General features: G+C 42.2%; 3 pseudogenes; 1 reads left to right on the top strand and 2 right to left on the bottom strand.

Annotated features, from left to right (window-relative positions):
* Window positions 1-1,258: 1,258 nt before the first annotated feature.
* LOC119338864 lies at window positions 1,259-2,038 on the top strand (annotated as a pseudogene).
* A 4,362-nt stretch (window positions 2,039-6,400) lies between these two features.
* LOC119341092 lies at window positions 6,401-7,933 on the bottom strand (annotated as a pseudogene).
* A 10,780-nt stretch (window positions 7,934-18,713) lies between these two features.
* LOC119338246 lies at window positions 18,714-19,458 on the bottom strand (annotated as a pseudogene).
* Between the last annotated feature and the right edge of the window lie 8,280 nt (window positions 19,459-27,738).

Genomic DNA, 27,738 nt, shown 5'->3' with positions numbered 1-27,738 from the left:
AGTGGGCTGTACCCACATGAAGAAAAGAGTTGCTCATGTAAAAGCAATATCTTCTATTTGACTTATCTAGCCGTGTCTTGTCTTGCACATACTCGGCTTGGTGAATGGTTCATCTTCGATTGGCATGGTCCTTTGGATGTAAGTGATCTCGTTTGCTGGCCGGGCCCTTCCATGAGTTTAGATCTCTATGTATGAATCTCTTATGAAATCCCATATTTTTTATCATTTCAGAACGATCAGCATACTGTGTGACTTCTGCGTGACAGTTCTTGCATTTCGTTTGTTGCTTTGCATGAACATTTAGATATTGGAAAGAAAACTCCCTGAATTAGGAATTTCATAGATAGAGAAGGACGGGCAAAAAGAGAGAGACTGACTAACTACCCAGATCAATGCTGATTGACGACTGAATAAATAGCCGGAAGCAACAACTGCACGAGAGAGAAAGAGCGGATCCAACTAAGGAAATGTAGTACCTGTTCTGTCGGAGCTAATCATGCAAAGCTAGCGTAGCGCCAGCCGTCGAAGTGAAAGAATTCGAAAGAACGCAGAAGTAAGGAAATGAGACGACTCTTTCTTGAACAATTTCATAAGCAGATCTTCCCCTCCACACCAATCATGAGTTTTTTTATTCCTCTCGTATATCGTCGTCACACCCTTAATGATAGGTTTTGAAAAAGATTTTTCATATCATTCCCATTTAGATTCAATTTGGATCCCTCTGTTGTTTCCCTTTCCTCCCGAACCTTTTCCTCGAAATGATAAAGAATCTGGTACACTCGAATTGTATTATTTAAGTGCTTATTGCTTGCCAAAAATCCTATTTCTACAATTGGTAGGTCACCGGGTTATTCAAATAAGTCATGTTTTCTGTGCTTTTCCCATGTTACAACTTCCGTACCAATTTGATTGATCCGGAATGGATCGGTTAAACATTCTATTAGGGAGCCCGGTCTTGACTCTTCTGTGTGGTATTCATTCTCGTTCGGCTCTTGGAATCACATCCAGCAGTGGTTGGAACAGCTCGCAAAATCCAACGACTTCACCTACTTTATTGCCCCCAACCGTTTCCCGTACCTCTATAGAAAAAGAAGGGTTTCATGTGCTTTCATCGATTGGGTATTCCTCTCCTTTTGTATCTCTTTATCCAATTTCGGTCTCGATTAGTTCACACGATTGAATGGCCAAGTCATGGAAAAGCCGTTATTCGATTGTTTTAAAAGAATGTTGAGCCGGGCCCGGGTATGTAAGTTCAGCGATGTACAAACAAGGGTTTATTTTACTTCCGCACCTAGGTTGGGGGTTTCTATTTAGGAAGAATAAGGAAGAGGAATAGAATCTCATTCATGTGTTCATGCTAACAGAAGAGCAGATCCAATACACATAAGGCATCGGTTGTTCTTAACAGCAATGGCTATTCATTTAAGTCTTCGGGTAGCACCACCAGATCTTCAACAAGGTGGAAATTCTTGTACTTCGTATGTACTTGTTCCTGCGGCTCGGATGAGTATAGTTATTTATATCATGACAGCTATAAACAGTTTCTTGTTTCCATTAACAAAACATCCCCTTTTTCTTCGCTCTTCCGGAACCGGTATAGAAATTGGTGCCTTTTCTACTTTGTTTACATTAGTGACTGGGGGGTTTCGGGGAAGGCCTATGTGGGGTACCTTTCGGGTGTGGGATGCTCGTTTAACTTCTGTATTCATCATGTTCCTTATTTACCTGGGAGCACTGCGTTTTCAAAAGCTTCCTGTCGAACTGGCCTATTTCAATCTGTGCTGGACCGATCGATATACCAATAATAAAGTCTCTAGTCAACTGGTGGAATACATCGCATCAACCTGGGAGCATTAGCCGATCTGGTACATCAATACATGTTCCTATGCCCATTCCAATCTTGTCTAATTTTGCTAACTTCTCCTTCTCTACCCGTATCTTGTTCGTTCTGGAAACACGTCTTCATATTCGATATTTTCCCGAATCTCCCTTAACGGAAGAAATAGAAGCTCGAGAAGGAATACCACTAAAAACCTAGTTCGCTCTCAAATAAAAACCTAGTTCACTCGCTCAAGCATCCATGGCTGAATGGTGAAAGCGCCCACCAACCTAGAAAGGCAAAATGGGTCAAAAATTAGGTTTGATTCCTGCCGGATGCACTGCCTCTTAAAGACAGAAATAGAGGAGGGAAAGAAGGTAGTATAGGGAACTTGCTTTTGGATTCTTATCGAAAGTGAATCCCTCTAACACTTTTGTTAGTGTTTTATGAGAAAATCTTTTATATACACAACAAGTGTGAAAATCCTTAGTCACTAGGCAAGTAAGCTTGATGGGAACAAAAAGGATACAATTAGTTCAAAATCAAAAAAATGTACAATTTCAAAGGAAAGAAGGAATGGCAAGTTTCCCTCCATTGAACATCAATCAATCTAGAAATAGGTAAAGGAAGGCGTATCACAGGGGTATTTTTCTTTTTTATATTCACTTCCGTGGGGTTCTAAATTGAAAACATGAACACAAACGAAATCGTATTGAAATTACATAAAAAAGAAAAGGGAGGAGTAGCTCTTGGTTTAAAGAAAAGGGAGGAGATGGATCGAATTCAGTCTTTTTCCTTTCTTTGATGATCTTCAACACATCTATTTGAATTCCCTGCGAGTGAAGGATTTCTCATATGGAGAAAAACCTCTTGAGTGCTATCTGATCTTATTTTTGTATTTCATATATGGGACCTGCCTTTTTAATGGGACATCCCGGCAACAGGCCCACTCATGCATGTGGCCAAGTCCTCGACCAATCCTCAGAGTGAAGGGATGAACGAATTCTCAAGGTCTGGTTCATTGAGGTCAGCATCACATGAAACCTTTAGCACTTCCGTTCAATATTGGATGGAGTATGGCTGGAAGGTCAGCCTAACTAGTCTTGTCAATCGGCCCTGACTCGTCTTCTCCTTGGTACCTACCGCTATTGAACTTCAGTACCTATATTCCTAAAACAAGACAGACCCTCATGAAGACCTTCTATTTTGGAATAAGATCGAACATTTCCACATTGAGGTGAAATTACATATGAGGAAAATAATCTTGGACTACGAAAGCTGCCCTTGTGTGGTAGAACCAGGTCTTCCACCGGGCGGTCAGCCAAGTACTGAAGCCCCTATCTTGATATAGAATAGAAGTGAGTTCACACTAAAAATAGAAGAAGCCCTATGATTTTTTAGCCCTACTATCAATCACTTCGGTAAAGGGATCGAAAGATATGGTCTGAAATAGAGATTTGAGAGTCCCTCGTGTGAGTATGTGCTGAAGAGCAAGGAGCGAAAGTGCGTTCATCTTTCTTTCTGCTAGTTGTTTCCTGCTAATAGTGATTAGTGAGTGCCCCATACATAGCCAATGTCCGCCCGTGTTCACATCCAGTCTTCTCTATACACTAGTGCAGCTTCCAGCTCTATGCTATGTATGGTAGTCGTTTGACTCAGGAATCCCTGATAAAAGCTTTTAGTCCGTGCCTGGCAGTTTCAGCCATGGTCCAGTCCAGCAGCCTCTTTTCGATCCAAGAGTCGCATGAGAAGAAAGCTTCCAGTTAGCTTTAGTTAGTGTTAGTTACATAGAACGGGAACCTCATAACTATTCCAAGCCCGATCTTGGTTCCAATGCTGCAGAGGAAGGTTATGGGTAAAAAGAAGGTCTTTATCCTAGTGCTGCGCAGACCGGTGTTGCTGATCGAACTCATTTTCTTTCGAGGAGATCGAAAATCTCTGAATTTCTGCGAAACGAATTTACATATTTATTGCGAGGGGCTTTGTAAAGCAAAAGGATGAAGACTGATTTAGATCCTCTGAAAGCGCATGAAGTATGCCTTTTGAGCTTTTTCTCCACCCACCTCTGAGCATCCTTTTGGAATGGTCCTAGGAAAGACTACATACGAGAAATCATTCTCACAGCTAAATTTCCTTCTTCTGAGAAAATAAATGTAGTATTTAGTCCAACCAATCATTGGTGAATTTATGTCTTTCGTGAAAAGTGGAGTATTTGTGCCCAAGATCTTTCTATTCCCTTTAGTAGGTGCACACATCTTGTATGGTAAATATACCTTTGTGCCCTATAAGGTAAGATTGATTGACGGAGTCAAGAGATGGAGATCTTGGTTTAGCAGCGGCTGCCTGTCCTTTTCTTTTGTGAAAGGTATGATCTAGAGTGTGATTCTGATCCCGTGATTGGGTGCTTGGCGTAGAATGAGTGGAGCATACTAGGAATGCCGAATGCTCGCTCAGTGAGGGAGATCTGTTGGAGAAGAGTGGGACCAGAAAGAGGGAATACCCATGTCAGGCCATGTAAGGCCAATAGTTGAGGTACCTAGATCCAGACAAAACTCCAATCATGTAAGAATCTACCTTGAAGCAAGGTTTCTACTTGTTAATGCGTTCCACCCTATTGATGACAGCTAATGTTACTAAAAGCTTAGATGACGAAAGATCTTCTGAGCGAAGGCTTGTTGGCTTTGGTTGTTGGTGTGGATTATCTTGTTAAGCTCTGCAGAGATGGTGAGCGTGAAGAAAGGACACTACCATCAAAGAAAGACAGCTCTCAAATGGATTTGCTGGTCTATGATGACCAAGTAGAAGCATCCGTTCCACATAGGTGATTTTTATAGAAGCATAGGTGCAAGCTCTTCTCAAAAGAATTTCGTTTATAGGATTCAGTCATCCATTTGTTTTGTTTTGAATTGACATAGAGAAATCTTTCTCGCATTCCCTTAATTCAGGAATAGATGGCGAAGGCTACTTGTTCCTTGTATATATATATATATATATATATATATATATATATATATATATATATATATATATATATATATATATATATATATATATATATATATATAGGGAAAATCCATCCTACCACCCGGAGGTAGTTACCCCACATGTCTCATATACTAGCATGTGGTACTATATATACTATTTTATTATTTAAAATATGTTCATATACTATATCTAAGATATTTCAAAACAAGTTACATGAAAAAATTGCATATGATCCCATAGTTTTTGTTATATTTGTGAAATATGTACATATTTATACATAAAAAGAGCATACTCAAAAAATGGTACATACTACCTAAAAATTTGTATATATACTACCTAATCATTGTTATATACTACATACTACACGTACATACTCTCGGTTTCGACAGATACTGCATACAACATACAAAACGCAAGTGGTGGTAACTACCACTGCTTGTAGGAAACATTTGTCCTATATATATATAAAGGAAAGGGGTTATTTTTCCTTTACGGTAATAAGAGTTGATTCCCTTGCTTGTAGTTTTGGATCAATTCCGTGTATTTCACATATTTAAGAGTGGTTAGGAGAGAGAATCAATGTTTATGGGAAGAGGGAAAGAAAGATCAGCTATCACAATGATAACTATGAAAAGTCCCCCCCCCCATTGATAAAAACCAGAATCAGATGATAGATCAAGTCTTACCGAAATTGGATTTCCTTTTCGTGCCATATGTCACTTAGACTTTACTTTTTTCCCCTCTGCCCTTTCAAAAGTGGTTACTCCCGATCTGAAGCACCCCTTTTCCATTCATAGAGAGATCCAATCGTCAAAATCAATAAAAAGGCCATCATCGACCAAGAGAACGAGATATTGACTTTTTTACATATGTACCTACATTCTCACATTTCTTTTTTGATCTCATGACTTTTTATGTGATTGGAAAACGAATGAGATCAGAAAGCCATCATTGGGGCAAACAATGCAATAGCTTCGGTGCGAGCAAAGCCCAAAATGGCATAACCAAATGATTGTTTAGCCAATGATGGATTTCATGCCACGGAATGAATCAAAGAACTGAGGACGTTTCCAATACCGACAGCAGCTCCGGCTAAAGAAATTGTAGCAGCTCCAGCACCTATTGATTTAGCACCTTCTAACATCTCGAGTCGAGAAAACACTTTTCTTCTCACGTTTTTCCTTCGCTGTTCTTTCTTGGATTTCTTGTTGATGATTCGAAGTACTTGGGCCTGCACCTCCATAATTTTCAAATATTGGGTTATGCCGACCACTAATTTGATACATATTATCACAATTTGCAAGGCTTGTCACATATTCAAGAAAATTAGCTGTGGATTGAAAATCATCAGGTATAGGTAATCATCAGGTATAGGTATAGGTAGGGGGTCCGTTAACCCTTGTGGGGCTAGGTGGGGTATCCTGAACTACTTGAGCAGCTCCCCCTTGTGGCTAGGGTAGACTCTCAGCATCTTGGTTTACGCATGGCACAAAAATCTATCTTTAATAATTATGCGCAAAAATTTCAAAATAGCCTATTGGGGTTCAGTTGGCGAGAAAAGCCTTCTTCCTACATGGGGCAACCTTTTTTATTAATTCACAGGTAAGGCAAAGTGCTTTCTTTTAAAGAAGCATCTGGTTCCATCTTTCTTTCGTTAGTTAAGCCACCTTTTTCTAAGAAGGATTTTTGTAATTCAGGATTAATAGTACTTAGAATGGCTTTTTCATATTGAGAAATTCTGTCTAGTGGCATTCGATCACAGAAGCCGTTGACAGCAGCATAAATCACAACAATTTGTTTTTCAATTGGAAGTGGTTCATATTGTGGTTGTTTGGGCACTTCTATAAGCCTTGCACCTCTATTGAGTAATGCCTGAGTCGCAGCATCAAGGTCTCACCCAAATTGAGCAAAGGCGGCGGCTACTTTGCGATATTGTGCCAATTCCAGTTTTGAACTACCGCAGACTTGTTTCATAGCTTTCAACTGAGCGGCAGACCCGACGCGACTGACGGATAAGCCAACGTTAATAGATGGTCTAATTCCACGATAAAAGAGCTCTATTTACAAATAGATTTGTCCATCTTTAATGGAGATCACATTGGTGGGGATATAGGCCGATACGTCTCTAGCTTGTGTTTCAATCACGGGTAACGCACTCGAGCTACCTGCACCTGTCTGGCCCGATCGTTTAGCGACTCTTTCTAAGAGACGGGAATGTAAATAGAAAACATCCCCTGGGAAAGCCTCACGGCCTGTTGGTCAGCGTAAAAATAATGACATTTGTCGATATGCCACCGCCTATTTACTTAGATCATCATATATAATTAATGCATGCATTCCATTATCGCGGAAATATTCCCCCATGGCACACCCTGAATATGGGGCCAGAAATTGCAGAGGAGCAGGATCTGAAGCAGTGCCTGCTACAAGAATCGAATATTCCAAAGCATTCGCTTCTGAAAGAATTTGAACTAATTGTGCCACAGTCGAGCGTTTTTGTCCAATCGCAACATAGACACAATACAATGTCTCACTCTCATTTGTGCCCCTTGAGTTCATTTGCTTTTCGTTTAATATAGTATCGATAGCTATTATAGTTTTTCTAGTTTGTCTGTCCCCGATTATAAGTTCTCGTTGACCACGGCCTATAGGAACTAGGCTATCCACTGCTTTTAAGCCTGTATGCATGGGTTCGTGCACAGATTTATGTTCAATAGTCCCTAGGGCTTTCACTTCGACACGTCTTCGTTCGTGATCGCTTAGAGCCCCTTTTCCATCACTAGGTACTCCCAAGGCGTCTTCCACATGGCCTAACATGGCCTTTCCCGCAGGAACATCCACAATAGATCCAGTGCGCTTGACAAGATCTCCTTCTTTAATAGCGGTATCACTACCAAAGACAACAATACCTACATTCTCATTCTCAAGATTTAAGGCGATTCCTTTCACACCGCTGGCAAATTCCACCATTTCTCCTGCTTGAATCTCATTCAATACATAAACACATGCAATCCCATCTCCAACTGAGACCACTCGACCGATCTCATCCACTTGAAAATTCGTGTAAAAGTTGGTCATTCTACTTTCTAATAGAGTCGTGAGTTCCGCAGCTCTGGATGAGAATTCCATACTTTAACAAATTAGATGGATAATATTTTGAAGGGAAAAATCCGCTTTCAAGAAAAAGATCTTTACTTCACACAATCCCGATTTGAATTATCATTTGGTGAACCGGGCATATCGGACAAAGACAATAACAAGAAGAGATGGGAAGACCCTTCGCGGTCCTGCTCCCTGGTCTCTACCTTGCTTACCACCCCTCGTAGGGGCCAACGTACCCATACCCAAAACGATTTACTCTTTTTATGGGCGCTTTCGACTAGGCTCTCGTTAAGGAATTGGCCCAAACAAGACCGAAATTCCCGCGAGAATTGCTACGTTGCCTGCAGTGAAATTGCAAGAATCACTTTATACGCTATTTCGAAATCGAATGAATTGAGAAATTGTATTTCCCCAGGTTTCCATTGGAAAAGGGGCTTTTTTTATATGCAAGTGATGATCGATTGGCGGAGAAGCCGCTCCCGTGTGGGGTGGCCGTGAGAATGATTCTGAGTCTTCCTGACCAGACCCATGTGGAACTTGTAAATAAATAGGTTTGTAAGTGCCTAGCTGAGTAATAAGATAAGTACCTTTGCTAATAATCCAAAACCTTTCATCTTCTCTTTCTAGATATAGCAGCCTACCCATATTGATAGTGGAATTATTGATCTCCTCTTTTGGATAGCCCATTTTGAATAAGTGTTATGGGTAAGGGCTTGACCTACCAGTTGAATGGAATCTACCATTCTTTATGCTCTCGCTAGCTTTGAACTTGTTTGTACCAATAATCAAACCCAGAATCTCATTTCACATTGCTTTCATCGCATAGAGCCAGATGCCGCATCCACAGGCCTATTTACTAAGTGGTGTGTATCCTTGGTGACACTTGAGAAATAATCCTATACTTCCAATAACCCACTACTTCCTCCACGGATGGTACATGGCAGGCATCTGCCGGAACTAGAGGCGAGCACTTTTCAATCAATTACGAGAGGCATTCGCTTCTCTGATCTTTAATAAGCGAAGCAACGAGACTAGTAGGGGAAATACCTTCCTCAGGAATGTCATCAAAGCCAGGTTCTCCAATCGTAAAAGGGAGTATTCCATGGCAAAAGGGTTGTTTTTAGGTGTTGTCCTCGGCAGACCACCACAAAAGGTCCGAATCAGGCGAAACTTCTTTTGGTGCCAGCGAGAAGTAGTAACAAGAACTCCTCCTCTGTTTAATATCAGCCTGGTTTAGGTCTAGGTCATAATGAATTTTCTCATACCTTCCTTCGTCCATAGATCAGCATTATGCTTCTATCCCATGATGAAGAAGGATAGAAGAATGGTAAGATAGGATCGTATTAGTGAGCCGCGGGAAAAGAGTTTTTTTGTACCTTGATTGGACCCACCCAAAAGCAACAGGAATCCCTTTCTCCTCCTATAAGGAAATCTCGTCGTTTCACTCTTCTTCAAGTACCATCGGATTAGTCAACTCAAACGCTGAGAGATTACTATAGAACCAAGGAGGCTTTGAGGCTGGCTCCACTCTCCAAATAGAGCTGTTACTTCGTTGACGACAAGAACCCCATTTCCACTAGACAAAGAGCAATTCATTTCTTCGACTCGATGCCTCCTCATTTGCTCCCATTCCCATATTAATAAAAGAATTAGGGAAATGCGAGGGAAAAGAATGCCAAAAGCATTTAGAGATTTGACTGGGATTCGTTCTGGCTCAGATGGCGAGGGATTGCTATAACTATTTTGAGAAGCATTATTGAGATCTCTTTTTTTCACAAAGTGATATGGAAAATCAAGTGGAAGAACCTATATGTAAAAATAATTCCAGATTCCCATCATACATTACCAAACTTCCAAATAAGAATAAGCTAAAAATGTATAAATACCTTAAGGAACTGGAAGCAGACCCTGATTATAAAGGGCAACCTCCTAAACCATCAGTATTCCTTGTAGGTGACATTGAAACCATTCCCTTGTTGGATCGGAACTATGTTCCCACGGAGATAATAGAATCCAAAATCTTCCTCGCCACCATGCTTATGCAACCGCCTTTATGACTGTCAATTCAGACAAGTAACTATCAAAGATTTATATTAATCATTATAGTTCCCACGAATACATAAATACGCACCCATCATTTTATGATCGAAGTGATTGTGTACTCCAAGCATTCATAAATGGAATACTTTCTGTTGTAAGCAAACAAAGAAAGTCACTAATTATTTACTTTCATAACATGAGTCGATCCGATGGTATTCTGATGACCCAACATCTTAGTAAGTTTCACCCCGACTTGAAAGTGGATACTGTAATGCGAAATGGTATTATGTACAAGGTTGCTGTTTCTAGACGTGTTTAGGACGGTAGAATAAATCACGTCTCCTTTTCAAAATGCGGTGTTTTTTGTTGATTCTCCCTGATTCGTTAGCAAACTTAGCTAAACATTGTGTTAGGAATAAGAAAGCGATGTCGGCGGAAGAAATACGAAGAAACCTATCACACTTTTGTAGTATAGACGCGGTGCACCTGATTTTATAGGCATCGGAATGGGTTTATCTTGGAAGATCTTGACTTCTCCGTGCCTTCTGCCTCCGACACATCATATATCTCCTATGTCGGCCTCATACTTTTGATCACTTCTTCCTTACGAATTGTATCTATTACGAATTGTGTCTATATAAGCGTTTTCTCGATTGATATTCATTTTTTCATCTATCTCATGAATTTTCCCTTCTATTAAGCGATAAAGAGCAATTGACGAAGTAAGCAGGAAGTCCGTCAGATGACGGTATGGATCAAAGGAATCCTCCTATCTTCGACTGAACACCCTTTTACTGGGATTTTGCATTCCTATTCCGATTGGCAGAAGCCTTTCTTCCTGTTTGTGCCGCCCTATGGCGATTTCTTACTCAACGTTTGCACTTTCTTACCAACTCTTGTACAAGTTAGGTTCAGCGTTGTTCTGACGATTAAGATTTCTCTGTTTGATGGTTTTTACCTTCAACAACCTTTGTTGCATCACTTCTCGATAGCTTTAGTGCTTGAAGAGTAAGCATAGCATATTGTCAGCTAGTTATTTATTAATAGCAAACAACTAGTAGGTCAAGCCGGAGCCTTCACTCACTCATCTTGGGTCAGCACCGTATCTCTAATTGGCAGAGACGAACTCCAATCCACCCACTTCATTTGTTTCCCAAGGAGGGTCATCAGCGAGTCCGCTCTTCCCAAGGTAGTTAAAAGGCGTAGGTACGCATTCCCCTACACCAATGTACCGAAGCACTTTACCTTTAATCACTAGATGGGCTCGAGCCAGGGTCCTATTTTCGTTCTCCATGACTTCAAAGCTTCTTCTCTTTATCAATTCTGGACAGTTCTATAAACATTGGTACTAGGGGTTCTATGACCAAAAATCTTATTTTTTTCTCCTAGTGTTTATGTATTTATTATCGCTGTCTAAATGTGATGACTGTCGTTAGCAAGTATCCAGTGCCCATAGTCGAAGAACTCCTGGATGTCTGGTGTCTCATGGTTTTCTAAACCCGATCTCAGAGCTGGTTATCACCAGATTCGTATGGCAGCTAGCGATGAATTCAAAACAGCCTTCCAGACTCTGGAAGGGCACTACGAGTACAAGGTCATGTCCTTCGGCCTTGCGGGAGAACCAGCCACTTTCTTGGGAGCCATGAACGCCACTCTCAAACAAACCCCTTCTGCGCAAATGCGCCCTGGTGTTATTTGACGACATTTTAGTCTACAGTGCCTCTCTGGAAGACCACACAATCCACGTGCAATCAGTGCTTGAGTTGTTAAGAAGGGATCAATGGCAAGTCAAACGCTCAAAGTGCTCTTTCGCTCAATGCTAGTTATCCTATTTGGGCCATACTATCAGCCAGCATGGGGTTGCCACTGAAACCCACAAAATTAAGAACATTGCCAACTGGTCTTCTCCGCAATCAGTCAAAGAAGTCCGCAGCTTCTTAGGTTTGGCCGGCTATTACAGGCGCTTCGTTCGCCATTTCAGCATCATTGCAAAGCCACTGACACATCTCCAGAAGAAACATGGGGAGATCCTGAGCTTTGAGGCAACTAAAGAAACAAGATGCTTTTTAGTTATATTTAAGAACAGAAGAGGAAGACAAAGCAACCCTAGGATTTCTCTGCTCACAGTGCTTAATATGAAAAGCTCGACATAAACCCAAGGACGGGCAACCGCTGCTAAACCAGGATCTCCATCTCTTTGAATAAAAGCCATCCTTTCCATCGACCAGCCTACGAGCATCTTCGGTACTATAATGAAGGACGTTGACACTATCCCATTCTACGTAGCAGGGGTAACTCCAGAAACATCCTATCTAAAAATCATTTAGAGATAAGTTTCTACAGAAAGATAAGCCGGTGTACAAATGAACTTTCTTATGATACTATGATACTCAGATACCACTCATTGGATGGGACCGGTGGACCATTGATCAATAAAAAGTAGTAAATAAGAACTTTTCTCGCAGGTACGAGAGGTTGCACAACCTTGCCTTGAACGCTTGAAGTTCTAAATAAATCTGAAGAGGAAGGCCAATTGTATCATGTCAGCAATGGTACTCTCCTGGGCTATAGACTGTCACCTGCTTCAAGGTATCTTGCTTGTGAATGCCGAACAAAGAAGAAAAGATCGAAATGGCGGTTCATCAGTAGTCAAAGGTGCAGACTTCATTCTTTGTTTCCTTCATCCTCTACCATTAGGTTTTGCTTTTTAGGACTATCTAAAGGAAAGGAATAGAATGATCCATAGTCGTACCTACTTGAGGGCACCGAATGCATACAACTTACGTCAACTTTATATATATATATGTATATATATATATATATAATTATTGATTCCATTCACACCCTTTGGGAACAGGAAACGGAGAACTTGTTGCTTTCTTCTGTTTTTGCTGTAGTTGAGGACAACTTAGATTGAAATGATTGACTTGATCTAGGTACGTGGTCCAAACGGATAGGTAGAATTACCCAGAGGGAGCCCTAGTTTCAGCATAAAAGGAAGAAGTCGGGTCCGCGCAGTTCGCCTTTTCGAATGTAGCAATGTTTTTGGCTTTGGCAATACCGGCTAGCTAGCAACTTACTTGTGTGGGAGTCCTATAAAGAAAAGCCTGAGTTATAGACTGACTAAAGAAATCCACCTAAGCCGTAAGTTTTTGTTACAGCTGGCACACCTGCTTGCAAACTAGAAAATCTGATTCTAGTAGAAAGTGGACTAAGTCTTAAGAGAGATAAGCCGGTCTTTATACACTGGCCCTACTTCAAATTCAGTCAGTGGCCAGATGAATTGTAAGCAATTCCAGTCCAAGCTGCTGAGGTGGTGTAGTCAGCCCTACCTAAGTACTGAACAAAACCAACCATTTGTATAATATTATCCTATCTTGCATATTAATTAAGACCACTTATTAGATCAAGGTTGGCATACATAGCATAGGAAGGTGGAGATCTGAAGTAATCTATATGTCCCTCAGCCAGTCATCCATTTCTCGGGATATGAAGTTTACAACATCAAAAAAATGATCCTTTTCATAATGAAATCCATTACATGCCATCCAAAGAACTTTGATCTGGATTACCGGCTTTGGGGTGGAAGGACGGATCGATCGACCAAGCAACAACAATCCCTTTACGATGGTCAAGTGCGAAGGTCCCGATCGGATTGCCGATCTGCCAATGTTGTTTGACTGACTTTTTTCATCTCAAAACCATTGATGCTGACCTGTCACTGCTCAAGTGATTTTCCTGCATGGTTCTAGGAACCAAAAGTAGACTTTGGGTAGGTCAACGATAGATTCTATGTCTATAATCGAATGTAGGTTCTTTTTAGGAGGAAATCTTAGAAGGATTCTTTTCATAGTGTAAGAACCATCGAAGAGCATGGGATTGGTATTGCTGGCAGGGACTTTAAAGTGAGATCTTGATCACTAAACCCCTGCTGCTTTCGATCATTCCTGCTAAAGCAGTTGGCAATGACTCATTGGAAACTTCTATTGGATATGGGAGAAGAAGAAATCCAATCAATGGGTAGGTAGTCAATTTCTGGCGAAAGCACAAACCTTTTCTCTTACTTAAGGCGATAAAATCTATTCATTTCGATAATAATCTGTTTGAGATGTGTTTTACCGAGAAGGTATATGGTTTATGGTTCTAAGCCGTTGAGTTCGTGTTTTGGTAGTTGTTGTTTTGAAGGATGGCGGATCCAGAGTTGAAGGATAGCCAGGCATACCAACGCCATGCCAACAAGAGGAACCATCCGGACATAAAACAACCGACCTACCCCCTGCCACTCCTTCCTCTAAGTCAAGTTGATAGATTTCTGTACGAGTTTTCAAGTGCCATCTCCAGTCTAAGCGGTTGAGTTCAGTGATTGTATCGAACAAAAGCCCCCTCCTGGGGCAGGTACGCGACTGTCTCTCTTTCAAAGTGTGATCATCTTCTCCAGTCTCCCGTTTCCACCTATTTTAAATGGTCAGCCTGTGCGGCATCAATTGAATTTGAATTCTAAATAATTAGACTTCGGTGAAGGAACCTATTCTCTGGTATCTGCTTCGGCCATCTCATCTGGTTTCGGCCTTCTTTGTGAGCAGCTCCTAACTCGCTCGACGGGGTATGATCGCTACTGTTGATAGGTCGATCGGAAAAGAATAAGTTCCAGGACTGAACAGAAATAAAGTACTCTAACACTTTCTTCACCATTCTTTTCTATGAGGAGCTCTATTTTGCTAATACAAATGTAATGCTACCTCCCTACGGCGATTCATAACTAGAAGAACTCGTTGGCACAACCGGACCTTATTAAAGGCCTCGACCGTCTGATCGACTGAAAGATCTTATCTTGGATTTCTAGTATGGGTCATTGGCCCTTTCTCCTCCTCAGTAGGTGCAAACCCTGGTTCTGTGAATGATTATAACTGCCTTGGAGCTAGATAAGAAAACCTTATTTTGTTTGAGTATGATGGATGTTACAGCCACTGCCAGATACAAGCAAAAGCTTTCCAGCTAAGCTAGGAGTCAGAACGAACTCATGAAGCTATCCTTCTTCTTGGATCTCAAGATTCAAATGGAATTTTATCACCCCGGATTTTGGCTTTCATTTCCACTTTATACTTGAGTTAAGCAAGGCACCAGCATGGGAGAGAAGATATCCCCTCGGGATCGCTTACTAGCCGGCCTGCTTGATTTATTTATGAGGTATCCAGATGGCACTGCACCGGCGAGGGAAAGGGAAGCTGATGAGAGGTAAGGGAAAAGTACATTTAATGAATAGGTTCACTACAGACTGTACTATCTCTAGACCCCCTCTCTATACTCCCTCATAATATATGGATCCCCCGGATAATATTGATCCTCCAACAGCTGACATATCTTATCTAAACTCCCGAAAACCTGGGCATGGCTTTTTCGAACTTAGTTGATTTCGCAAGAAGCAACTTGAAAAGCACAAAGATTACATCTAAACAAACCTTACGTCTTCGTTCGGCTCATTCTTGCTTATCTCACCCTATTTCCTTACTTTAGCTTAGAAGTAGGCATATGGGAAGTTACACAAAGATGACTTACCGATTGGCCGAAGCTTACTCGATTCCATTCTTTCCAATATCATATACGCCTAGTGAAATGCATCTATCTCCTCTCCTCCCCTTCTTTCTTTTTATCCATTTTATATACCTAGTCAAAGACTACTTCAGATTATAGGGCGGGCTTTTCTACCCATTGACTGCTCTTGGTATTCAGACCTTGGACTTTTTCGCTAGGAGCTGATCCATTCTTTAAGAGCTCTATACATAAAGAGAAGGCGTATTCACTTAAAGGACTGTGAAATCTACCCTATGCCCCGAAAAGTCTAGGCACCTAAATAAAGTAAAGATGGGATCCCTGACAATAGATTAAGCTATACAATGAGTTAGGAACCTTTTTTCTTCCCCCTTCTCTTCTCCGCGTTGCTCTGTTACTCCTTTTGCAGATGGTTGGTCACCACTCTTAGGCTTTTTGTTCTCTTCTTGTGGTGGGTCTCCAATCTTGATCCGGTGCTGACTTAATAGGGAAACCTACCCAGAAAATGCCCCCTTTTTCGGTCCGGTTAACAAAGCATGTAAACCAAGAGAGGAACGAAGAGCTAAAACGTCACCTTTACCCTTATCCTATTTCTTTCTTACTTGTAAACCAGACCACGTCATTCCTTTTTTCTTTCTTTGGTAAGGAAGGGACAGCTATTCCCACAGGTTGATCTTGGTAAAATGTGCAGCGGTAAGCAACTAATAATCTCGATGCAGGACTGCCGTTCCCATAGGTTCCTCCTCCAAAACCTTCTTAGGCGAAAAAGACTGGAAGGGCTTATTCCCACTGCTGATTACTGAGAACCTTCTACCGGGAAAGCTTTCCTTCTATGCCTAGTGGTTTTTGAATTGGAAATGGGAAAGGCAGAGAGAATTTACTCAAATTCCACTATGTTATGTATACAGTTGCGTCTGGTATGATCGGGGTGCTTTATCTAAACTTTGCAGGATAACTTGGCTAACTTTCCTACTCTGATAGCATCTCTGAACGACAGGTACCCTCAACCACCGTAACAAAGGAATGAATCCATTAAGTGGGAAAGAGCCCTCGTGGAAGCTATATCCGCGAGGATTACAAGTGTTCTAATTCATCTCGTTACAGACCCACATCAAACATGCAACTGCTTGTCGCATACCCCTGCTACTCTGACCTACGCTTCTCACATCGAATCCTTGGTCCTTAAATGACGGTATATTCTTTTTTCCGGGTTCTATGAGCGTAAATGGAGACACTTCCCCCTTCTTCGACATACGAATATGCCTCATCTCGAAGATAAAGAAATCCTGAGTAAGGAGAGAGATTCTCCACACGAACGAACGACCCGTCAGGTTCAAACTGACTTAGGTTGGACCAGGACCTACCTATCTCCACCAAGAAGGAATCGCTTTGGTTACGTAGTTCAGTTGGCAATAAAAGCCTTCCTAATCTGTGGGCCGGTAGGCCAGCCAACTAACTCTTCAAATGAAGAACTTATTTCCCCACACCTATCTCTATGAAACTTCCTTCATAGTTAGGAGAGGTTTTTTTTAGCTTTTTGTCTCTTTTACAGCAGGAAGTTCTCCAAAAGTATGAAAGGCCGGAGGGCTTTGTACCAACCATTCAAGTATGGTTGGATTCTGTTCAACAGACCAAGGACATTCTGCACATTTTTGGTTCTTTCCACCGCTTGAAGTGATTGCGAAAACTACGAAGAAACGACGAATCCCAACTACGGATATATAAGAACCGAAACTGCTCAGAGCATTCCATCCGGCGTAAGCATCTGGATAATCTGGAATGCGATGTGGCATACTCGAAAGCCCTAAGAAATGCATGGGAAAGAAGGTCAGATTAACCCCGAAAAAGTGATCCAAAAATGGATTTGGCCTAAAGTTTCAGGATATGTCCGACCAAAGATTTTACCCACCCAATAGTAAAATCCAGCAAATAAAGCAAAAACGGCTCCCATAGAAAGTACATAATGGAAATGTGCAACCACATAATAAGTATCATGTAGAGCAATGTCTAGCCCAGAGTTTGCTAGAACTATTCCAGTGAGCCCTCCTATGGTGAACAAAAAGATGAACCCTACAGCAAATAACATGGGTGTTTTGTATTGTATCGAACCTCCCCACATGGTAGTGATCCAACTAAAGATTTTGATTCCTGTGGGCACATCTATGATCATGGTAGCTGCGGTGAAGTAGGCACGCGTATCAACGTCTAAGCCCACAGTAAACATATGATGAGCCCAAACTAGAAATCCAAGAACACCTATACTTATCATGGCATAAACCATGCCTAGATACCCGAAGACCGATTTTCTTGAAAAGGTCAATACGATATGACTAATAATACCAAATCCAGGCAGAATGAGAATATACACATGTGGATGACCGAAGAACCAAAAGAGATGCTGGTATAATATTGGGTCAACCCCTCCTGCAGGATCAAAAAAGGTTGTATTAAAGTTTCGATCGGTTAATAACATTGTAATTGCCCCTGCCAGTACCGGAAGTGATAATAAAAGTAGGAATGCTGTCACTAGAACGGACCACACAAAAAGTGGTAATCTATGCATAGTCATTCTAGGTCCACGCATGTTGAAGATAGTTGTTATAAAATTGATAGAACCTAAAATTGATGAAATACCTGATAGATGAAGACTAAAAATTGCTAAATCAACTGCTCCTCTAGAATGGCTGGTAATACCACTTAAGGGTGGATAGACTGTCCACCAAGTGTCGCTGCCCACTTATACTAAGGCTGAGCTTAATAGGAGCAAGAGACCTGGTGGCAACAACCAGAATGATATATTATTTAATCGTGGAAATGCCATGTCAGGTGCACCTATCAGAATCGGAACAAACCAATTACCAAATCCACCTATCATCGCTGACATAACCATAAAAAAGATCATTAAAAAAGCATGAGCCGTTATTAAAACATTATAAAGTTGATGATTCCCACCAAGAATTTGATCACCGGGTCGGGCTAATTCCATATGAATCAGTACGGAGAAGCATGTGCCCATCACTCCTGCAATGGCACTGAAGATGAAATAGAGAGTCCCAATATCCTCGTGGTTAGTAGAGAAGAGCCATCAAACCATATTTGTCATTTTTTATTTGAGAAATGAAAACTTTCCTTATCAAAGAGGGGCCGGGGGGCTGGAAGAGAAAAGAAATAGGGGCCCGCCCGAGGGCTGGAAGAGAAAAGAATCAGAATTACAGAGCTACCCCACTCTTTTTTCTAATTCCCTTCTAAGATCCTCTGACTTAAACAGGTAAAGAGCATGCTCGTGCTCAGCTCTTTCGAGACTTGCCTTGCTCTTGGGGATTTCTTCCCATCGAATCCTCTGTTCCACTTCCAAGCACCTCCTTGTGGAGCTTTCCACCTCAAGGAGTTCTCGGTTGTGGGAAATAGCATCTCTAAAGAAAACAGATCCTCCCTCATTCTCCCACAAATCTTGATAAGACGCTTGGAGAACAATGAAAGAACCAGTTGCGTGAATATGGTCCAGATAGGAACGAAGCGCTTCATCGACCAAGTAGGGCTCGATCGGTAGATAAGGCCCTATTCTTTGATAAAGCGCCACAAATTCCTGAATGACATCTTGTTGCATACTAGACAGCTGTTCTTCCATTAGGAAGAGCTTAAGCCGTCTGGGTATGTCCTCCAGAGGGGTATTGTGATTAAGCTCGTTCTGAATGAACGTAACCCATCCAGGATCCTGCTCGTTAAGGCTCAGATAGAAGTTTAGCCCTGCTAAATGAGCTAGAGCTTGGGGATCCTGAATCTCTGGAGGAAGAGTAATAATGAAGGAGGCGAGAAGAATAATCAAAATAAAACACACTATAAATAAAAATAGAAAAATAGAAAATAAAAAAATCATATATATAAGGAAACTTAATACAAAAGTGCAAATAGAAAGCAGTAAACCTGCTAGTGGAGAAGAGCCATCAAACCATATTTGTCATTTTTTATTTGAGAAATGAAAATTTTCCTTATCAAAGAGGGGTCGAGGGACTGGAAGAGAAGAACTTGAATTCTAAACGCTGGAAGAGAAGAACCTTAATACTAAACCAAGTTTCGGGAACTTCTTGATGACTTGATTGGTTCCCTTCCCCCAATTTGCAAAGGATGATTCCCGTGAAGGTGATCTCGATTACCATTCTATGATATTTCTGGATGCTTTTGAGAAGCTTTTCCTTTTACCTAATGCCGGCTACCGACAACTTACTTCATGCTATTACTAACACTTATGACTAAGCCGCACTTGCTTTCCAAAAGAAATTGAAACTATCATGCCTGAGACTAGCCAATAGAAGAAAGAGCCACAAGCAAGCCATAGAAGCATCCTTTTTCTTAGCTTTCTTCAACAATGCGAATCTACCTCACTCCTCATCATAACTCAAATACAAATTCGAGTTCCAAATTGATATTTCCTCACGTAAGCAATAAAATGTGAAACCAATATTCATCATGAAACTTCAGACACTGATGATTGTGAGGTTCTGGAAGAGAGACGATGTAGGCTGGAAAAAGGTAAACAGAAAACCACCCCTTAAACTCATTTGCTCAACATTCTTTCCACAACAACTAGAAAAGTGGAGAAAATCCAATAAGGGGAGGTCCCGGTGAATACAAATCAATTGGAAACCGAACCCCGCATTCATGTCTCTAACAAGGCTGTCTAAGCTAAGCGGCCATGGACCCATGGACTTGGGGAATCTGAACCATTAGGTAGAGTTTCAGCGGAAAGAAAACCAGGTCAATCTTCCGATCGCGAGTCTTTACAAGCTTGAAACAACTTAAGCACAGGCGGGAGTCGCCCCTTTTAAAGTCAGTATTTATGCGGCGCTAAACTAACGAGCGGATACCTAACCTTCGAAGGAGAAGAAAATACGGATGTATCTTTCATTCATATCGATAAGATGTGCTTTGCTCAGGACTCCCATTTTACCATTGCTTAAGCCATATTACATAAAGCATAGTGAGTGATACGCAATGCTGGTACCACCATGTTTTTTTCCTCACTCTGTCTAGCCACACTCGTTTGTCCATTTCTACTTATTATTTATGTTAAATAGTATCCGTTGGTTGTAGAAGCACTGGCGTTCAGGGATTGCAAAATCCATAATATCAAGAAGCGGTAGGAACCTGGCTAACTTCGATGCGGATAATGCGCTGTAGAAGAAAGTGGATCAACCAAAGTAGAACTTGATCGAAAGGCACCACAAGGCGAACCAATAGAGTGTGGTGTAAGCGGTGAAGCAGAATAGGAATTGGAACTGCTTGAACTAGAAAGGGCTTTCGCTACCACGCTACCTCGGGAGCTCCGGAAACGGTATACTCGCTTCACTCATCTGTAATGGTATCCTTGAAAGCTAGCTAAAGTGGGTTCTAGACAAAGTTCTCCTAAGCAGGGCGGAAGGAAAACAAGAGTTGTATAGCTCTACATTACGCTTCGGGGGCCTCGTCTTACTCACTCACCTTCTACTAATCGGACCGTGACAAAACAACCATCCCAGCAATAGGCAAGGACTGGCTGAAATCCCTTTCCGGATCCAGTCTATCTGTATCTGCTGTCCCTTCCGCTTTTTGTGTTGATGGAGCTCGATCAGATAGTTCTGGTATTGCGAAGGAGGGCAATGCATTGGGATCATCCAATCCCTTCTGATCAGTTGTCATATTGAATTGCAAATTCTCGTATAGTAAGAGTTCCTTCGGTTTCCTACCTACACTACAAAAAAAATACACTTCCGTGATGATATGTGTTTGTCACAGTAGGTCGCATTTTTTGTCATGCATGTACATCCATGACAAGTTTATGACAGAATCAAGATAGTCATACCTGTGATGTCGTAGAAGTGTTCCATGACATTACCAAAATTATCATCACAGAAGTGTCCACTTCCATGACGATAAATCGCGTGTCACAGAAGTGCTTTCGTCAAGGGTGACCGACACGTGGCATCCATCGTAACCGAACGCCGTTAAGCTATCGGGTCGGGTTTTGGATCCGATAACCCGTTAACAGCCCCGACCAATGGGGATTTTCCACGTGTAAAATCATCATTGGCTGGAGGAGACACGTGTCAGGTCCGCGCTGGCACAGGTGTCACTCATCCAATGGGCGAGACGCGCCGATGATATGTTGACACGTGGACCGACCCATCAAGTTTAAATGGGCCGGCCCAACTAAAGGCCCACAAGATTTGGCGGACCATAATGGGCCGGCCCAGCTAAAGGCCCACGAGATTTTGCGGGCCATAATGGGCTGGCCCAGCTAACGGCCCACAAGATTTCGCGGGCCATAATGGGTCGGCCCAGGTAAAGGCCCACAAGATTTTTGTTTGGCATAATGGGCCGGCCCAGGTAAAGGCCCACAAGATTCTTGCGGATCATAATGGGCCGGCCCGGCTAAAGGCCCACGAGATTTCGCCGACATTAACGGGCCGGCCCAGCTGTAGGCCCACAAGAATTTGAGGGCCCTAGTAGGCCGGCCCATTAACTGGATGCCATGTTTTGGGCCAAATGCCGGCCCATATTTGATCCGGTCCATTAATGGCCTGCCATGTTCCGGGCCTAATAGTGGCCCATATGAGATCCGTCCCGTTAAAAGCCTACCACGTTCTGGGCCAAATTACGGCCCAGATCAGGTACGACCCTTTAAGAGGCTATGGGCTCAATTATGGCCCATATCAGATTCGCCCCGTCAACTAGACACTATGCTCTTGGGCCCACTTGCTAGAGGCCCACTTAGTAATTCGGCCTGACATTAGTTTTGGCCTTAAGGACCCGTTTAACATTTTGGCCCTATATTAATTCGGCCTGTTAAGTGCCCGTCATATAGTTGGGCCTAACTACGGCCCGGTTTGCATCCGGCCTGCTCGCAGCCGATATCTGATTGGGCTAAAGAAGGACCGAGACTATTTTGGCCCGTTAAAAGCCTGTGATTTGATTCGCACAATCATAGGTCGGGTTCATTTCAGGCTACTGCTGGCCCGTTAGCTGTTTGGCATGTTTCAGGCCCAACCTACATCGTGATTGCATGACGGCCCGATTATGTACCGTAATTTTAAGGTTTGGCCGGTTTACTGCGAAGTTAGTAAAATAACTGCAGCATCATGAATAAGAAAAAACCTAGACTATACAATAAAGAAATTACAACATATTACATCCATTGGGCATCAAAGTTCACCACTATGATAATAAAGCACAAGCAGACAGCAGATTACATACACTGGGCATCAAAGATCACCACCAGTGCAAATAAACACGCCGACAAAATAATATACAAAACCGACAGCACTTCAATAGAGTTCAAGAAAGGTTAGCCCTGCTGGGGAGCTGCAGCGCAAGCAGCTGAGCAAGATGATGAGATTGCGCTTGTTCAACACTTAAATCTTCCTCACTCTGAAAGATAAACAAGCAGACAGATGAGAGGTTTTCCACATAAAAGTATCAGTGCTGACAATTCATCACATTTCTTACTGACGAATAAAGTGACACCGTTTAAAATTGCATTAACACAATATGGTATTGTTCAAGTCAAGACATGGCAGGAAATGACATTGTGAAGGAGTTGGCAGCTTCACGACACCACCGGATTACAGATCAAGAACTCATAAGTATCAATGGTTAGTGTGCTGTCAATTTATCCCATTTCAGATTGGCAAATAAAGAGACGGTTTAAATAATACTCCCTCCGTCTGGAATTACTTGTCATAAAAATGGATGTGTCTAGAACTAAAATGCATCTAGATACATCCATTTCAATGACAAGTATTTTCGGACGGAGGGAGTAGTAGAATGATATGACATTGTTCATAGTTAAGACATTGCAGAATATGACATTGGGCTGTAGTGGGTAGGTTCACCACACCACTGGATTACGGATGAAGAACAGAAGCATACATGCAGTGCAAAAGAAGATCACTTGCTCTGTATACTTTAATTTACATGGTATGAATAAGGAACTTGGTTGTACAACTGAAAACTTAAATTGAGAAAGGACAAACTTTTGTTTATGAACTACTCCCTCCGTTCTAAAATAGATGACCCAACTTTACTAACTTCAGTACAAAATTGGGTCATCTATTTTGGAACGGAGGGAGTACATAATAAACTTTAAACATGCAATTTGATGCAAACACCAAAAATAAACAGCTATTGTAGTCATGCCTAACCAAATATATACAACAAAGTTTGAAGGCTTGAGATGGACAAACTTACATTATTGGTGAAGACAGGCTCTATAAAAGCCTTGTCCATGCTGATGGGGGGGGGGCAATTCAAGAAGTTTACCACATAATCTTCTTCATAAGCATTGCCTTTATTCTACATTTTGTTAAGAGTAAATATAGATGTGATAATATACGAAAAAATGGAGAATATTTAAGATAAGATGAAGAGTGATGCTACATAACCAAGTAGCTATAAATGTAAGTGCAGCGGTACAGGCAAAAGGTACAGCCAAGAGCAATGCACAACTAAACTTCTTCAGTACCAACCTTATGGTAAGAGTAAATATAGATCTGATGTGTAGAAAATGGAGGGCAAAGGAAAATAAGCTGCGGAGTGATGGTACATGAACAACTACCTGTCATTATAAGTACACTGATAAAGGGCAACATGTACTTACAAGAACAATGCAGAGCTAAAAAAACATTGGCATTGGATACTGAAGAATTTGGAGCGAACAATTGATAAGCAATCTATCATGCATACTGCTATCACATAATGAACCAGGTATGTATGCAAGTACATTGATACATGACAACAGGTACTAACAAGAGCAAAGCAGCGGGCAACATATTTGCGATATCCTGTCGTTCTTTTCAAACCGGAATTCTTCTTCGAGCAGATTTCCTGCAAACAAGATCCGTAAGGCACATGCGGAAAAGTAGAAGTTCAAATTGTCATGTGATTTCATAGACAGTACCTCATCCTGGGAACGAGACCAGTGCATCACAATGTTTTTCCATTCAATGTCTTCTAAATTTAGCACAGGAGACTTCACCGGAAATTCGTTTATAGATTTGCCACCAAAGTGTGATTTCCTCAGGTAACACCGATACTGCTGCAATGCTTCCTTGAAAAGCACAAGCAAGCTTTCCTCATCATGACTATCCAGATTGACCCTCGCCTAGTTACAACAATGTAATGTAAATCATTGATGTGTTCAATCAGCAGAAAACAGGAAAATAATAACCATGAATAATAGCACTTACACGTAAGTTGGACAGGAAGATGTAAAAATGGTGTTTGTCTTCACAATAATCTTCCCATGATGGGAATATATGCACGTAGTCCCTAACAACATTGAAAGAATTGTCTTTTAAACTGGGAATAAATGGAATGGGGTTCCAATCTGCAGGAATTGGCTGTCTCTGCAGTTGGGATAGGTCTTCGGCCGGTGGACTTGCTGTACTTTTTGCTGGAGTGGGATTTTTTTGTGGTATAGCTGGTGCTATGGCAAATGACATTGGTATACCTTTTGCTGGAGTACAGGTCCTGTGTGGTGGGGCTAGTGGTGTGGCCAGTGAAGTATGGGTACAGTCTGCTGGAGTCGGTCCTACGTTTTGTGTCACAGCTCTATCGGACATGGTAAAGAAGAGCAAGTAGATTTTGGATAATAAAATGTTGGTGGTGCAGTGTCCACACATGATGAACCAGAGCGCATTAAGAATGCAACTCCCAGCTGTCTCTTGACCATTTCAGGCGGTTGGATGAAGATCCTACGTCTCCTAACCCTTCTTCCTCGTCTGTGATTCTTCCCATACAGAACACCGCACGGGCCGCCGGCCGGACCACCGGCCCCCACCGACTGTGTTCCTCCGCCACCCCACCCCCCACCCGCGTTGAGTTTTCTTCGTTCGGCGAGGCCACACAACCACCCGAGCCCCTTGGACCGCACCGGCGAGCTCTGAAAAATCGACTGACCCAATTTTGAAATATAGTTTACTGTGATTTAACTAGTGTGGAATATGAAAGGGGAAAACCATAAGGATTGGGAGTATAGTGTTGAGCGTGCCATGGCGGATCTGAAGGTGCAAACCGGACAAAGGAAACTTCGCAACCAAGACAAGAAATCAGAGTAAAGCAGTGGCAATCTATTTTCTTGCTGCGATAAATAAGTTGAGCAGATACGAAAGAGTACCGCCTCTGGTGCGGCGCCGTGTACGCATCTGGTGAGAATTTGGCGGTGCTGTGGTAGCGATGGTTGTCGGCGGCGTGGAAGCAGATCTAGGAGGGTAGACGGTGGCGGCGGGGTGAGGTGGACGAGATGGTCGTAGGAGCGGCACCGGCAAGGTGGACGACGGCGGGGATGAAGCGAGAGGACAGGATGCAAGGATCCCAGTCCGAAGGCGTGGATGAGAGATGTCGATCTCTTGTAATGGACGGCAGTGTCGGGGTATCAGCTCCGGCATGGTGGAGGAGGAAGGCGGTGGATGGGGTGGCGGACGGCGGCGGACGGAGGAGGGTGGGGTGGAGAGGGTGTTTTGGCACCCACGGAGTACGAATGGGGAAAAGGGAGGTAGAGAGGAAGGGGGGAACCATGTAGTCAGGGCGCGCTTGTCTCAAATGCGAGGAAATTTACAAACTTAGCCCCCGTTTCAAATTTCTACTACATCACAACAACATTAGTCGGTTGGGGATAGGACGGTAATCTCGCATACACCGAATATTTGCCGACGAGAGTTTGTTTTTGGCGCCCATCGTGTATGAATATGAATCGGGGAGGGAGTCGATTTCGGCCGAGGGCAAACTATGTTTTGGCGCCCACCGTGTATGAATCAGGGTGAGAGGCGGTTACGTCACGTTTGGGTGAAATTACAAACCTACCCCTATCGAAACCTATAGAAATCCAGCAGATAGGCTTTGCGCGGCAAGAATAGGCAGTAGTGATTTCCATCTCGCAGATTTTGGTTTCGGGCGGTTACTGCGACTTTCCCCGCTTCGTTCAAATTTTGCACAGTGCACGTTTACCGTGCCAACTCAATTCGAATCCCGTTTGTATTCTACTATTTTTTTTGGGCGGGATCCATTTTCAATTGGAATTACATTCTATATACATCATTTTTTATATGTACTTCCAAAAGCAAAACAAAGAATTCTGCTCCTTTATATGTATAATATGATTTACAAATACAATGATCTCGAAATCTTAAGGTTGAATTCGAAAAAAATTAACAAAATTATGTTATACTAAAATGTATGGATCAGTAATATCTACATATTAAATAACATAGATGCGCGTGAATTCATATGAGTATGCATGTTTGATAGATCAATTTTGGTTCGAGTATGGATTACATGTATCATCATCTCGAATTGAAATATTTGAATCCCTTTTTTGTTCACTCCTTTCACGCCCATCTCTCTCGCATGCATGCTCCTTCAGGTAGCCATCACTCTCTTTTCTCTACCTCACCCACACGCTCACTTCATGTTTCTCCTATCCTCGCAAACATGGTCTCTCGACGTCTCCCTTGCGAAGTGTCACACTCTCCCTATCATTATATATTACACGGTTTTCATTATCTCTCACGTCTCTACTATTCTCTGGTATCACTCGGTACCTAAGCTGTCTTTTTCACCGCCACACACACAGTCTCCACTCGTCTTTCACTTTGTCTTTCTCTCTATGGGATTCTCTCACACACCCTATATGTCTCTACATATGACTCATACCACTAAAATTACTCTCTCTCTCTCTCTCTCTCCTGTAGACACAACATTTGTTGCGGTCTCCTTTTCGTCTCCATCCCAGACTGACACCGATCAGACAACCCCGACTACCGTCTCCTCTCTCTCTCTCACATACACACACACAACTCCTGCTTCCACCCCCCTTCCCAACTACCGTCTCTCTCTCACACACACAAAACTCTCGCTTTCGCACCCCGACTCGTATTTCTCTCACAAGCATTTATCGACTAGCTAGCCTCTAGATAGGTTTATACACCCGCACACTCATGCTTCCACCATCGCATACATGTCTCTCTCTCGCTCCTTGTATCTATGTAGCTTTTTCTTCTCTTCTTGAGACACGCCCTCTCAATCGTGCACATACACACTATCGCCTCATTTTAAGCTGATACCTATCGCACACACACTACTTGTGTCTTTGTCACACATGCACTCCGTCCTCCTCAACTCTCCCTCTCTCTCTCACACACACATGGGCTTTTTGCAACAACTAGCAAGATACCATGCGTTGCATAGAACAACAAGATGCATTTGTATGA

Source organism: Triticum dicoccoides, chromosome 7B (genome assembly GCF_002162155.2).
Source record: "Triticum dicoccoides isolate Atlit2015 ecotype Zavitan chromosome 7B, WEW_v2.0, whole genome shotgun sequence".
Classification (NCBI taxonomy): Eukaryota; Viridiplantae; Streptophyta; class Magnoliopsida; order Poales; family Poaceae; genus Triticum; species Triticum dicoccoides.
Note: the sequence above shows the minus strand (reverse complement) of the source record. Positions and strands in the feature narration are given on the sequence as shown.